This window comes from Eleginops maclovinus, chromosome 20 (genome assembly GCF_036324505.1).
Source record: "Eleginops maclovinus isolate JMC-PN-2008 ecotype Puerto Natales chromosome 20, JC_Emac_rtc_rv5, whole genome shotgun sequence".
Lineage (NCBI taxonomy): Eukaryota > Metazoa > Chordata > Actinopteri > Perciformes > Eleginopidae > Eleginops > Eleginops maclovinus.
In genome coordinates this window covers 26127823-26143649 of record NC_086368.1, presented here as the reverse complement: position 1 = coordinate 26143649, position 15827 = coordinate 26127823, and the positions used below count along the sequence as shown (strand labels likewise).

Genomic DNA, 15827 nt, shown 5'->3' with positions numbered 1-15827 from the left:
TGCAGTTACTGTTTATGTCTCAGATATTGTGTTGTTATGCAGCAAAACAAAGAGCCCTGCCTCGCTCCACATATACTGTCAAAAAGTGCACATGGAACATATTGAAAATATGACTAATGGCTCAGTTTTCCTTCAAATGTTTGCAATCCCCAAGATAGTAAATGTAGCACAGCAATTGCAACCCCTGAAAACAGGAAGTAGGGTGGTGATTCAGCCATTTCCATTCTGAAACTCTAAAATTGCTGATTTATTTTCCAGACTGTTTCATCACCTTCCTCCCATCGCGTGAGTTGTGAGACGAATCAATATCTTCACAAAGGATTTCACAATTCAGTAGTAGTCGAGAATTGTTTCGCAAATCATAAATCTCTCACTTCTTTGTAAAAATCCCAATTTAACATACTATTCAACAACAATTTGTGCCACAGACTGTGTGGAGTTAGAAAGCACGGCTTATCAGATGTGTTTGTTTCCTGCAGGACTTTCAGGAAGAAGCTCACCGTGTCGCTCTGCTCCATAAATGGTTAAAGCTTAAAAATTGAATTTTGCTGGTTGATGTGCGAGGATGCGACTCATTACAAGGCCAGTTGTCTGCACACAAAAGGACAATTCAAAGAAACGCTGTGTGTTTTCTCCCCAGGATAATGAGTTATTCACAGAGATCTAAAACAGTTAAGCATAAATAACGTTTCCAGACGTGCACAATACCACCGGCTCTGCTTTGTTGCAACATTATGTGCTCTTTATATAATCAAACCCCCCAAGTGAAGCTTAATACAGCTATTGCATGCCTGCAAGTGACACAGATGGCCTTTGTTTCTAAGACAAAAAAATCAGCAGATATTTATTTATTTATTTCACAGATCCTCTTCTGTCCTATTTTGTCTGAATCTGCTGTGGGGTCCCCCAAGGTTCTACACTGGGTCCCCTTCTCCGTCTACATGTTTCTGTTATGTTATATTATAATCTACAAACTGTCTTGGTCTGACACCCAGATAACATACTTCATGATTTAATAAACTCTATTGTTAAGTTGTAGTAGGGCTGAGAACAGGAGCCCCTAGGGACTAGTGATCCCTTTTGCTAAGTCTGATCTTAATAGCTTTTCCTGCTGTGCTTATGAAGGCTTTAAAAAAACAGGTCTGCCAAGCTAATCTTTTCTCAGTCCCTGTGAACAGATGTAAATAAGCAGTTTTGCCAGGACCATTTGTAGTCGTAAATAGTTTATAGTTTATAAATCTCAGAAAATAGCTGATAAAAGTTGTGGCATGTTCATTTCTATTCATGAAGACATGACTGTATATTAAAATGCACCTAAGAAAACTTTAAGGATTTCAGGTTTCTTTTACATCATGGGGTAGTAGGTTTTTTTGGAGACAACAAAATGCAGTTCAGCATTCAGGCAGAAATACAACAAGTTTTGATTAAACTAAAAGATATACCTTGCAAGCAGTTGTGAAGTAGTGAAATACATACCATTTTCAAAGTGTATTTTTTAACATATAGACTGACTAATCACACATGACGAAAATACAAAAAACTCAAATAAATAGTCTGCAGCATAAAGAAGAGTAGTATGCATACATGTGCAAAAACATGATACATACATGTCTGGACATGTGTATTCATTATCTATAAACACACCATATAATAAGCATGTGTTGTCTTTGTAAATATCATGATATCAGAGAACAATAACCGCCTTGTTTGGTTACTGGAGCAATGCGGTTCAAAAACGTTTTGAGACTATCCCCTGCTGGAATATTAAGTGTACTACTGCAGTCTGTTTCACCAAAGATGAATTTCAACAAACCTTTATAATTAATGGTTTGTATTTTTTTCTCTATAACTGTTTGTGGTTCAAATAGGCTAACTGCCTCCGGGCTTCACACTTAAAGCAACTTAATTCTGCTTCTACTTATCTTGTTCTTGGTTTTCAAGCTTCTTATATACTGAATTTGGCCTCTTCACATCCATCACATCCTGTTCCAGAGGCTACAGAAGTGCTCTCTGAAGACTCCTCAGATAATAAACTAAATGAAACATTAAATACTCTCTACTTCTGGTATGTATCTGAGCTCCCAAACTAATTACTTGAGTTACCAAATTAATTCTATTGGTTTTATTTCATTCTTATCTTATTTTCTTTCCTTATTTGTTCAATTGTTGGGTGTGACATCGCAGTACAAGTGATCAATCTTACTAGGGGGTTGGTGCGTGCTAGGGACAGTTACTTTATGACATAGACATGAGGAAACAACCAGGGTTGGCAGAAGTTTGTCCCACTTTAGTATATTGATCTGTATTTTAAAATGTATTGCTGCATTGTAATCTGATTTCTCATTGGGAATCATTTACTATTTGTTGTATCCTCATCTGACACAATTTAATTCATGTGTCTCCAACATTCATTAAATTGACAGAGTTGTTTAAGGTCAGATTTGATTGATAATTCAAGATGTGAGTGATCCAGCAGTGCTCAGTCAGTAGGGGCTTGGACTGGGAATCGTAGCTATGGTCGCCGGTTCAAGTCCCCGAACAGACTTGAAATATGGAAAGTGGACTGCTACTTGGAGAGGTCCAGTTCACCTCCTATGCCCTGCTGTGGTGCCCTTGAGCAAGGCACCGGACACCTCCAATCCCCCCTCCCCATTGCTCCCCGGGCGCTGCACGATAGCTGCCCACTGCTCCTAGTACTAGGATGGGTTAAATGCAGGACCAATTTCCCTGTGTGTGCTCTGCTGTGTGCATGTATGTGACTAATAAAGAGGGTTTCATCCTCCGATTCTATCTATCTGTTTTCCTTTCATTTTGAATGAGCGTGAACTTGTGGAATAGATGCGAGTTACATTCCCACAGAGTGAATATTCGTTTCATTTTAAATGTGGTCTTTGTCACATGTTCACGCGGGAGAGTTCATCTCATAGTCAAACACGACTTCAGGGCATGTGAGTAGCAAGACGTCAAAACAGTCTTGACGGAGGGCAAAGAAGTGTATGGAGATAAATCAAAAACAATGATGATAAGATGTCTTGTTTTTTGTTATTTTGTTCCTCCAGGGAAGATTTTCTCCTCAATGTCTGGAGGTCTGGGGTTCAGGGTCATACAGACTTGCAGCTGAAACCTTGTCAGACAGGGGTGATCGTCTTTAAGGCTGTGTGTGGCTCATTGGAGGCTCCACAGACCCAGAGAAAAAGTAATTTGATAAATATGTGCTGGGAAAAGGCACACAAACAAAAATAGTTTAGGCTTCAACAACGCAGGCCCTGTATGTCTATCGCTGGTGGTTGCAATAGATACACACGTCGACAGAGGGCGCCAAATACAAATGAGCAAACAACCACAATTAGTGTCCACTTCACTTTGAATATCTTTTGCTTATCTAATTCAAATCCTACGCCCCTTGATGTCCCAGGCTTCCTCCATCTTTTTTCCATTTTGGTCAGTCCTCCAGACTCCCATTTTATGATTTAGTCTGATTTAAATCTTAAAGAGGCCCTATTTTGCTATATAGATTTTTGAGCATTCAAATGGTCTGCAAGGGCAAAAAGTCCCTGTGAGTCCCTAGAGTGTGGGAGTTTCCATTGGACTCCTTTGTTTACCTCCATCACTACGTAACACTCGCAATTCTGTTGGCTAGCTTTACAACACATTGTATGTAATAGGCTAAGGGTCGGGACATTTTTAAGTGGTTGACCAATCACAAAGCAGGTTAAAATGTCGCATTTAAGGCACAAACTACACATATGAACATTAAGATGAGTACAATAGGCCCCCTTAAAGTTTAAACAAATTCAAACAACATGTTTATGGCACTATTTTCTTATTATTTAAATGAATACTAAATGCCTGCAAACTGAAAATCTATTTTTTGGACACTAAAGTAGAATTTATTAACAAGGAAGAAAGGGAAAAATAAGCAGAAGCTGTCTGTTCAACACGTATTTCTCCACTGGGTGGCACTCTAACAGCCTTTAAAGGAACTCACTGCTGCAGGCGGCTTCAATGCTGACTAAATATATGGGTAAGGTCATTAAAGTGGAGCAAAGGAACATAATGGCTCACATTGAATTAGAGAAGTTCTAGTGAATGTTTCATGCAAAGTACCAGACTAAATCGGCCAAATTATAATGAATTAAGCACAGTTTGAGCTATTTTGCTTCAATAATATCTTCTTTACAACAACAACAACAAAACAACTCACATGAATGTTCCTTTTACTATTTGAGTCTGTAGAGTTCACCTTAATGCACCATAAATCAGCACAAGATAGAGCCTCATTTGCAAATTTAAACATACAATTTCAGAACATCTGTAAAGCCATAAGCCATAATCCACTGGGTGAAACCTTTTAGTTAATACGTGGTTACATCCAGTGTCATTGCTTAATATACATCAGTATACAATACACACCTTTAAAGAACATGTTCTCATTCTCTGCGCAAGAAATCTCCACATAATCATTGCTAGAAAGAAAATGTGTTATGTCTATGGCCAGTATTTTCTGATTAATCAAAATATACAAATAGATCCATAATTCCCCTCTCTCAAAACGTTTGTTAATCAATACAATTAATTATTGCAAATTAGCATACATTTAAGATATTGGCACATGTGGATATGTAACCACTAAGTTTCAAATGGAAAACCCTGTTCACCTTCCCCTCAAAAAATAAGATCTATTGTAATTATAAAGATTATGAAATACTTGAAACCAGGCAGAGAAGGGATTAAGTTTAGCCTTTCATTTTTTCAGATCATTACTCAGCTTCCTGATGACGTACCCAGCTGTGTCCTGATTATCCCAAAACATGTGTCCGATTCTCCCACAGTGTGATCACATTATGGTTTCGGCCTAAGGAAAAGTGAAAGTCATGAGACGTGATTGCCCAGAAATAACACGTGTCAGTATGGCCGTCCTACACACCCTGGTCTGTGGGCCCTTTACTTCTCACTGCACGATAACCTAATTACTCCGAGACTACGTGAGGAAGCAGGACACATCAGTACAATCAGACTCAAGGTCCTCTCAGCAGCTATAGGCTCAAAGTCACTCAGGGGACGACACACATAGGCCTGCATCATTCATGCTCAGGACACCGAGGACAAGTCCCCACCACTTTTAAAAGTATAAGGTGGTAAAAGGGTTCTGAAAAAGAAGAAAAGTAATAAATGAAAAAGGTTTATTTGCAAAAGAGAACATCTCGAACAGTTCGTCTGTTAATGCTTGGGGGGCAATTTCTGAGGACTCAAGTGATGCAATTAGGACATGAAACTCATACTTAATGTCAGTTAAGATTAATAGAAAATGGAAACATTAGACAACAATAGAAACAGTTACAGAAAACAGGAAAGTGCTTTAGTGCTTTTCTCAATAATACATGTTGGGGTATATCTCCATAGCACTCACCAAGCTGAAGTACTTCCAACTAGTCTTGGCAAAGGCCCTCAGTATTTTACAGTACAGTATTTGTATTGGTTTAGTGAGTTTCAGAGGGTTTCAGATAATGAGCAGACAGTTATTATTGTATACTGTATGTGTAGAAACCAAAATGTATTTCGATGGTGTCATTTGGCATCAAATGGCGTCCATTTTTGGGGTCTTGGGCCAAAACGGGTTAAGCAATTGCTGTGAAGTCATCCAACATTTGATCCATTGCTTGACGTTAATTGTCATTGTAACAACACATGGTTTGTTTCAGGAATGTTTTAACGTATTCCTGCCCCTTAGTTTCTTTTATTACATTTTTTATAGGGAGATGTAGAGGATGGGTAACAACACACTGTGTAGGACTACTTAATCCCTTCACCATGACCTGGAAAACACTAAAGACACGCTGAAGTGGCCATGCTGTGGAGAAGAATGAAGACTGGTGGCAGGAGGACAGCAGAACAACAGCTGACCTGCTTAGAGGTCCGCTGAGAGGACGAAGATGAGACGGTTGGGTCAGTGCTCACTTATTGTTGATGTTTCTTATTGTCTTCCATCCTTTATTCATATCATGAATGCATAACGTGTGCTTTAAAGGGGAAGCATAAGAGTTGGCGATGTCTTTCACCGGACAAAAGAAGATGACATTACCAGCCCATCAAGGTCAAGGCTGAGGGGAAGATGAGGGGGTGCAGAGTTAATCTGTTGTGGATAAGGGGGGGGGGAGGTGTTGTGCTTCTAAAGACTCAGGAAGACAGGATGCACATTGACAACGGGCCAATGAGTGTGGTGGGACAGTGTGTGAGTGAGGGGCCGCTCTCAGGAGGGCAGACCTCTCCATGTTAACATCTGTTCCCAAGCACAACATAATCCCCTTGTATTTAAAATTCATAGTTTCCTCCTTCTGCAAAAAACAAAGACCCCCCCCCCACACACACACACACACACACATTAGTCAGTTGTTTAACTTGAGCAAAGAAAATCCTCTGATTTATTGATTTTTTTGTATAGTTTTTTTGAATTTCCATGTCAGTTTCAGCCTCTCAACATCATGTTAATTCAAGTTTTGCTTATTTTTGTGTTTGTACATTTGATGTGGTTTTTGCACTACGTTTCCAGAAGATACCACACATATTATTCTTTAAAATTTGCACTAACATATTGTATTCTTCAAAATTACCCAGTTACGCAAAGCTGTCTTTGTATCATCATAATGAGAGTATAGCCTATATGAAGTGTCATCAGAACAATAGCTAGTGGGCTAATCTCCACGGGAGCTGAGGCCAGGCAGAGATTTGGTGTGCAAGTGTAGGGGGTGGGGGTGAGGTGGGGGCACTTGGTGCACACATGGCACCGGGGTGAGCCTAATCACGGGCTCCCAGAAATCCTCACAAATGGGGAGGGGGATAGGGGGCTGTCCCTGGAGTCACTCATTTAGACTTCGGAGAAAGCATTTTGTTCCACACACACTCTGCCTTTGCCTGCATGTGGAGGTTCATCCTTCTTTATTTTGTTACTCTGCTGAAACAGCCAAGGGAAACGTAACCTCCTAGCTGCCCTGACACCTTGGTTCAACTGGTTTGCAATAGACTGGACAGTTTCATTCCTCCCATTTCCTCGCTGCTGCAGTTTCTGGGGATTACCAAGCTTTTCCATTGTTCTGCCTGTCATGAAGCCACAACAGTGTGGCACTCCTTTCCTTCCCCTGACTGGGCAGTCACTGGAAAATCTACAATGAATCAAAATGCTTCAAATAATGTTCTAAAAATCCTGCAAACCCTTTCTCAGTACTTCAGAAGTGAAGCATATAGAGATGGATAGATAGACAAATAGATAGATAGATAGATAGATAGATAGATAGATAGATAGATAGATAGATAGATAGATAGATAGATAGATAGATAGATAGATAGATAGATAGATAGATAGATTGATAGATAGATAGATAGATAGATGGGTTATATTCTTGGGTTAGTGGCACCATTCAACAATTTCTTATATGGATAAAAAAAGAAAGAGTTATGACGACTCAAAGAAGCATTTCACAGTCTTTGTTTCGTTTTTTCTGCTCCATTATTTTTGCTTAATTCCAGCAGCTCTCTTTGGTTTGATTCCCAGCAGCAGCAGGCACCTTGGAAAAACCCTCAGCATTGAACTGTAGAAAGATACTAGCTGGTGAAGCTTTAAGCTGCAAAAGAGACTGATATTTTCCTGAGGTGGTGGAGACCAAAAACAGAGCTAAAAAGAGGATGCCATTTGGACTTACATCATGTGTTTGATTATCTAACAACAGGAGTCTGCAGGACATGCATTGTGCATCTAACAAGAAAAGTGAAGTAAAAAAAATGGAGTCCAAGCGTAGTCTAGAGTAAGTGTCCGAGAATAATGTACTTAAAGAAAGTAAAAGCTCACTAGATATTTGTAATGTCCTTTTTTTTCTCAATTGGCTTGTTGATTAATGGCCTGTTTTTTCTTGCGTACATTTTTATTTTGACTTTATTTTTTAGTTCTAATTATTTGTATTGTTTTGCTTCTGGTTGTATTTCCCAGTTTGGGATAAATAAAGTACTTCTGATTCTGATTCTGAAACTGAATTGGTTAGTTTAAATGAAAAGAAAAATTCAAGCAAAGTACACATGCTTACATTTCATCAATGCTTTTTTGTGTGTAGGGACCAAAGTCCTACTTATGCTTTATGAACTGCAACACACTGAGGATGAGATATGGTAGAAATCTTTTTTTTTTTCTTCTTTTTTTCTGATCCATTTATCTATCAGAAAGCAGATGACCCTACCCTTGAGAGAGTGTTTAATTTTTAATTTAAAACAGCTCATTAATTTCCACTATCAGTAGTGTGTTTGCAGCAGAGAGCGACCAGCTGCTTCTGTGGCCAGCAGTGGCGCTCAGAGGCAGCGCCAAATTAATCTGTCCCATCCTGCATGTGCGAAGAGGAGGAGGAGGAGGAGGAGGAAGAGGAGGAGGAGTGTGGATGGATGGGACTGACACACTGTGTGTAGTGCGCGAAACAGACAAGGTTATTGTGCCGAAAGGCGCTGGGCTTCCCGTCCTGGACTTCGCAAATGAACTAATCCAAGTCTTCATCCACTGCCAACCTGTTTTTATTCTGCGTAAATCTCATCATATAAGGAGAGGAGCTGGATTTATTTGACTGACCCGGTGCCGCTCCGCGCACAGACAATAAAGTGGCAGCGATCAGATCACAACAAAAGACACAAGGTGAGGAACGATTCACAACCATACAAACCCAGTGTAATGTGTTGGATATCATTCTTTTTGGTTAGTTTAAAACAATATCCGGTGTTACGATCACCTGTAACAGCTTCTCTGACGGTGCGTTTTGTTATCCTGCATTTTAAATAACTTGCGCACTTATTGCTCTTATTTGATACGTTTGTGCTCTATTTTATGCAATATTTTGTGGAAAAAGGATGCGTTTTTTTGGTCCTGTTATGCTTCACCATGTCATTACAAAACACTGCGTGTTTGTTTGTGTAGAAATGGACCCACACCTCCTGTGAACTGGCCTTATCATGTCTTTTACTTTCTGTTGGGTGTTGAGCTGTTGACATGTCAACATGAGTGCTTTGCTGGTCAGAAACCTTTATTAGAGTTGTTAATGGATACTATTTGTATAGGTGAAGTGATTGACAGGAACATCACAGTAATACTGAAAGGAAGTGAGAAAAGTTTACTGTTTTAAAGTTTAAAAAAATGAAACTTAATCTCTGTTTTGGCTCTGTGGTCAGCTGGTGAGCTCTCTGTGTGAATATCCTGTTTCCTGGACAAACCAAACAATAGGGAGTCAGGCATATGATATCCTGTGTGTGTGTGTGTGTGTGTGTGTGTGTGTGTGTGTGTGTGTGTGTGTGTGTGTGTGTGTGTGTGTGTGTGTGTGTGTGTGTGTGTGTGTGTGTGTGTGTGTGTGTGTGTGTGTGTGTGGTAGCAAACAACAGGATGAAAACATAGCTCTTAAAATATATCAAACATAAATAGTAATGTGCAGGCCTGGCATCAGGAAGCCGTGACATTAATTGTGTGAGTGACACGGAACAAAGACAGAGGTTTGTACTGATTGAATTTGTGCCTCATGAGAGCAACATGTGCTGCCTCCTCTCTTTCTGACTCACACACAGTGACAAACTGCAAAGGCAGCGCTGCTTTGTGTTGACTTTAGTCTGGGATGTTCACTGCTTTTAATGGGGTCAGCGCTTCCGATTCAATAAAGCTATTAACGGTCACCGAATATTCCAACACCGCTGCTGCTGCTCGCCAATCGGGGGCCATTAACAACCTTATCTATACAAGGCTGCCTTTTAGAAGAGAAACAAGGTTAGAAAACCAGTCGACCTGGGGACAGTGTGACCTGAGCTGACGGTGTGTTCCCACCTCCTCCTAAAAGCCTTGTTTTGTGTTAAAAAGTTGTTCATCAGCATTTTTTCCTTTTCTTTCCCACCCTTCTGTATTTTTTTCCCAGAGATTTGAATGAGAGCATTTGTCAGTTATGGTATACGATACTGTTCATGCTGGCTCATACAATTCAACACTTCAGCTAGAGAACAAGTTCCTGCCCGACTGGTTCTGAGGACAGATCAGACTCTTGATCACAGTCTGGCATGTGACAGGTCTGCAAATTAAATCCACCCACTTGAAAAAATGTTTGACATGTGCAGGTATGAGTAAATTATGTTGTTTACTTAAAAACAAATCGACCTTTGTCAAGATAATGACAGATTGCTGTTGCATAGAAATGTCTGGCATGCATTCTGTTAAATTACATGAAATCAAAAGGGGTACCGCACATACAGAAAGTTGAAGACTCACAAGGGACAGATTAAAAAAAGAATAATCAAAACCTAGAAAAAGAAGCTGAGGTCATGAAATCCTGACTTTTAGCCTTAGCTTAAGTTAAGCTCCAAAACATTGGAGCCTACAGTTTAGACCTTAGGGTACGACTTCCTCCAGAGCCACATGGGAAATTATTCAACCCTTGGAAAATTGGTATAGTGGCCTCTATGCTAAATGCTAAACTACTGTTAGCTAAACAGTGGTTTAGTTGGTAATTAAATTAGCTACAATGCTAAGCTATTGATTATCAGCAGGCTCCGCTAAATGCTAAAATACTGTTTTTCAAAGATTGGATTAGCCAGATAGAAAACATGTTAAGCTATTAATAAACTGCAGCATTTGCTACAAGCTAAACCACTTTTAGCTAAAGAGTGGTTTGGATAGTTAGCAATATAGCTAAAATGCTAAGCTATTGTGGCAAAAACAAGTGGAAAACAATCATGAATGAATGAAGCTTACGGAATCAAATTAGACTTTGTGTTTTAAACTCTTTAATTTGCAGCAAAACACCAAATATGTCACGTTACTCTTGATGCAAGGTGCAGGTTATGCAACGTAATGGATGTTATGAGCACTTCATATGTAAACAGGCTTTCTGCTTCAGGTCTAACTCAGGGTCCGACACTGGCGTGTTTTCTAGACAGTGTGTTTGTGGGTCAACAGCAATCAATGGGCTTAGCAGTGAAAATCAATTCAGATCCAGTTCAGAGGCCACATCTATGTTTAGAAGAGGGATTTAGTCTATAAGTTTTACCACTCATTTCTCAGAGTTCCTATTTTTACCGTAAAGGTCTTCTGTGTTTCCAGTACCCCTGCCTAACATAATCACTGCAAACATGGTTCGCACAGAAAGTTGTGTCAACAGGAATCTGTTCCTCGTGGCTGTAAACCAACATCTCTTTTCCTTGTGTCATGTCTGCTTTGTCCCCTCAGACAGGAAATCCTGAGTAAAACAAAGAGTCTGGCCCTTAGTTTCACATGCAAAGCACATTGTGAAACATCCGTTGTGTTTTTCGAAATGTACTGTTCTTACATACAAAAAATACCTCGTGCGGAGAGTTTTACGAGACAAAAATACTGCTGCCTTTTGTTTTATTTTGAGGGATTTCTGTCCTTTAATGTGGGTCTGTGGTGAATAATGAGGTTCAGGCTTGGTTTGTTTGGTACTCCCCTTCAGAATAAAGCAGAAAACACCAACATCAGCCCTGGAGAGAGGCTCTCAGCCAACTGCCAATTCCCTCTGGGAGCTGGTTTCCATATCATTTAGATGAAAGAGACTGCATTAAAACAAGCTTCAATCTGTTTAAGGACAGACATGTGCCATGTTTCTGGACAAACTCCACTCAAAATGCAGCGCCCAAACCCACCTCCTTATGAATTATTTAAAGAAAGGACACAGGGATGGATTTATAGGTTACCCATGTGTATCAGTGGCTATTGACCCGAGCACTTCAGAGTAAAAGCCTCCTGTCCTGGGGGAATGGTAGAGGGAAATTAATCACAATTCCAACAGTGCATGCTATATGCCAGCAAAACAACCTCCACAAATTAGGTGAACCAGTCGGTTTGTTATACTTCATCATTTACCCATTACGTTAATATGTAGCAGCTATGTTCCATTTAATTCAATATACGCAAACACGCTATTTTTTTACATAATATGGTTCTACTATGTTTTTGATTTAAGTGAATTTTCTCAAACATATTACAGAGAAAAAAAGGAAGTAAAAAAACAATATCCCTTAATTATGAATATTCAAATGCAGCTGCTTAAGGCAAGAGCAACCCTCTTTATTTAAACTTATTTTGTTTTGAAGAATATGTTTCAAACTGAAGATGATGAAATCGTTCTTCATTTGTTGACGCCTGTAAGAAACTCGATTCTGAGCGAAACCGGAACCGAAATATCTTGGTTCTGTTCCAGAAGAAAACTTCATTGGTAATCAGGTTGGCATTTGTTATCGTGCCAATCACAAAAAATGCAGCCCTACGACCTAGCCTTACTCAACCACATGCCATGTAGTTTGTCTAGTTTGTATAGACTGGAATGATTCATGAAAACAACAATGTTTTACTTACTTAATATTTCTGTTTATTAAAGTGACAATGTTTTCAAGGTGACACCATGAAATAAACAAATTAACATTGAGAAAAAAACACAATCTAAATTCTTAGATCTCTATAGTCAAGCACAAGACCAGAACATGCTTGCAGTAAACTAAACTGTGTTCACTTTTCTCATAGTAAGGGAAGTTTCAACCCTGGCTGCTCTCTCAACTCCACACAGCAGACAGGTGTGCTCCATGGGGTTGGAGATCTTGGATTGTCAGGAAAATGGCAGCAATTGCTGACCTCCGATTTTGTTGGGAAACACTATGACAATCTGACAGGAACTTCAAATGGAGTATACTGGACGGCAAGGTCGTCAGTTTGACTCAGACAAAGCCCACCTCACCTTTCATAGTTATGCTACTCAATTAAGGACTGAAAAAAGGAGTCCAATCGAGGGTGAACTTTGGAATTTTAGCGTTTGCAGCCCATTTACATGCACAAAAACCTTTTTATAACACACTAGAGGAAAGGGAAACCCTAAAACAAGCATTATAGGGCTACTTTAATCTTTTAAACACTAACTATGTGTTTTGATTTGCCATGTTACGAGGATAATGAAGTGGCATCCTCAACAAGAGATGAGAACAGTTAACAGTAAGGAACGAAACAGGAATGCTTTGTTTGTTTTTAAAAGAGCAATTTTATTGAGAATGGTTGTTGTGTCTCTCCTGATGATCCCCAACAAGATTTCCTAATTAACCCACCTTTTAAGTATTTAAAATCTAAATGTGTTGTAGCACAGGTGTGCAGCTGAGATACAGATCCCAGAAGAGGAGCCCCTGCCTCATGGTGGGTTCATCCACAACCTGCGGCACTAGAGGCGGCCATGATCCCAACAGATGTACGCAGCATTACACTCCAGAGCAGAATACCCCTCTCTTTTTGTTTGTGTTCTCCTCCTCCTCCTCCTCTTGTGTCTCTCAGACTGGGATGTATTTGCTGCGAGGCTGAGAAAATGAAAACCACAACAAAGCAAAACCCTCTACCACCTTTTTTGTCTGTCTGTTCTGCTTTTGGCTTGCCTGGGAGGTTTTTGGAAAGAGGAGGAGGGGTGGGTCTTCCCTGTAATTATGCTCTCTCCATCTATCCATTCCTCTCTTGTGATCACTCTCCATTTCTTCCCATTTTCCACTTAAATACGCACCAGGAGAGCAGTGTGCTGATGATGTAGAGGGCACGTTTGAAAGCCTGAAAGGTAATGACCAGAATGAGACTCCCTGCACCGTGAGTGTGTTCAAGGTAAAAGAGGAGGGGGTGGACGGAAAGGGCCTGAGCTGCTATTATTATCCTCTCAGGCACAAACAGAGAGGTACATGGAAAAAGAAAATCAAGCAGACGCTCACCCCACAGCCTGGGATCCACAGAGATCGATTGTGCGCTGCGCTGTTTTTACATGTTTACTGCCAGAAGGGTTGGAAGGAGAAACACTTGAATATGTGACGATCTGACTCTCTCAAAGCCCCCACAAAGTAATTTCCTGTTGAGTGTATATGCCTTTTTCTTTTTTCTAACCATGCCTCAATTAGTTAATTTAGTTTGGGTTGTATTGTCGGTAGTTTTATGGTGTGGGTGGGGTTCGGGTGGGTGTGGTAGACAAAAGAAATGGATATCCTCCTGGCCCTGAGCAGGGGACAAGAGGTGCACATTTTGAGTCCTAATGTATTGTGAGGAGCACATTCTAGTTCCTATTGATTTAACATCGATAGTGTGTGGCCAACGAATCCTATTTATTAGGATATATTGTGCTGTTCTTCACAGAGATGTTGTTTGTCTTATTTAGTGTCTTTGATATGATATTATGGTTTAACACGGTTATGTTCATTTTAAGCAATTCACTTCCTTTAAGGGGGACAATGGGACTTGCATCCTTTTTTTCATGATCAACAATTGTCTTCCATACTTTTGGAAATTGTTTGTATAACATAAGACATGAATTACTTGGTTTGTAAACACACACATGCACTTAACATGTATAATAGTTAAAAAAAAAACATGCATACCACCCAAAAGTATACATTTCTTTCAATTAATGCAATTGTTTTTCTGGAAAATAAGCAATTGATGTCCATTTAGGGACATATTATTATATTTTTAAAAGCTTTCTTTTATCTGGGTCTCAGGAGGGTTTAGGTGCTTACCCTCTAAAGCTTAGCATTCATCATTAATGGGGTATTATGTGAGCCTCTTGTTTTTACTGGGTTAATACTAGAAACCAACACCCCCACCTAGGCTGACACTCACACAAACACACACACAGAGAGAGTCACAAGACCCCAGACCCTGCTTATATCCCCTGCAGTTTGGAGAGAAAGAAATCATCCAGCTACAGTCACCTTCACCGCTGCAACTTGGGATGAGGAGGAGGAGCAGGCGAGGGGAGGGAAGTCATTACCACCTGCCCCGTGGACCGAAACCGTGCACCCGCTGGTCCACTCAGGCAGGCCGCTCTGAGACCTGTGACAGGGACAGAATGCATGTTAGCAGCAACACGGAGGAAACAATATCAGTGCATGGTGACACAATGACGAAGAAATATGCCAGAGGAAAGCCTGCAATTCAATAGAAAAAACGGCCTTTGATCCAGAGGTCTTTTTCAAGGTTGCATTGTGTTCCTGAGAGGCTTGTCTACTTCCTTTTGAAAAACTTGGGCTACCTATGTGAATGTGTGTTTAACCTTTCACCTAATGTACTGCACTCCATTGTTACAGCAGCAAAACCTGCCTTATAGAGCTAGATGTGCACACTTATAGAAGACACACTACAACTACACTGTACAATTTGAGCCTGTTCGAAAGCCAAATTTAGGGCTGACTTATTTTAGAGTTAGAATGATTTCTGCTTCGTGGGGCGTTATTAGCCAAAGACCGTACAGGGAAAGCTTTTATTGATCGTGGCTCGATCAACTGCTCCCAACCAGACAGTGGGTCGGTCAATTACATGAATTATTGACATGTCAGCCATCGTCGGACTCCCACACAGTTCAAGAACAGCTACAAGTTTATTCAACAAGATCCACCATTGTATATTGTAACCTCAAATTGTCTGCAGAACCAATAATTTACTTCCCTTTTTTGGGAAGTTTCAGCAAACAGGATGCACATGGCACAGATTATTGTTAGCAATATTGTGTTACATTACAGGCCTGCAATAGCAAACACACTGCTTTTGTCTTTAGATCTTTATTTACAGTTGTCTTGATCGATGTAAACACATTTAGATCATGAGTTTGGCTTCCCATCAGAGACGATTTACTCAGAATTCGTTTCAAATTGTTCAGTGTGAGTACACCTTAGCCTCTGTAGTCATAGTCAATGTGCAGAAGTAAATGATGTCCGGACAGTGTTTGGTGATACTAATGGTAAGCCGATATGGAGATAGTGTGCGGTGGGTCACATTGTAACAGGTGTCAAACACACTG

General features: G+C 40.1%; 1 protein-coding gene across 1 annotated transcript in view; it reads left to right on the top strand.

Annotated features, from left to right (window-relative positions):
* Positions 1–8430: 8430 nt before the first annotated feature.
* frmd4ba (FERM domain containing 4Ba) overlaps positions 8431–15827 on the top strand; it is a 48160-nt gene continuing 40763 nt past the window's right edge. Inside the window, exon 1 of the mRNA XM_063910765.1 lies at positions 8431–8668. The gene's annotated coding sequence lies outside the window, so the exon portion shown is untranslated. The remainder of the gene's footprint in view (positions 8669–15827) is intronic.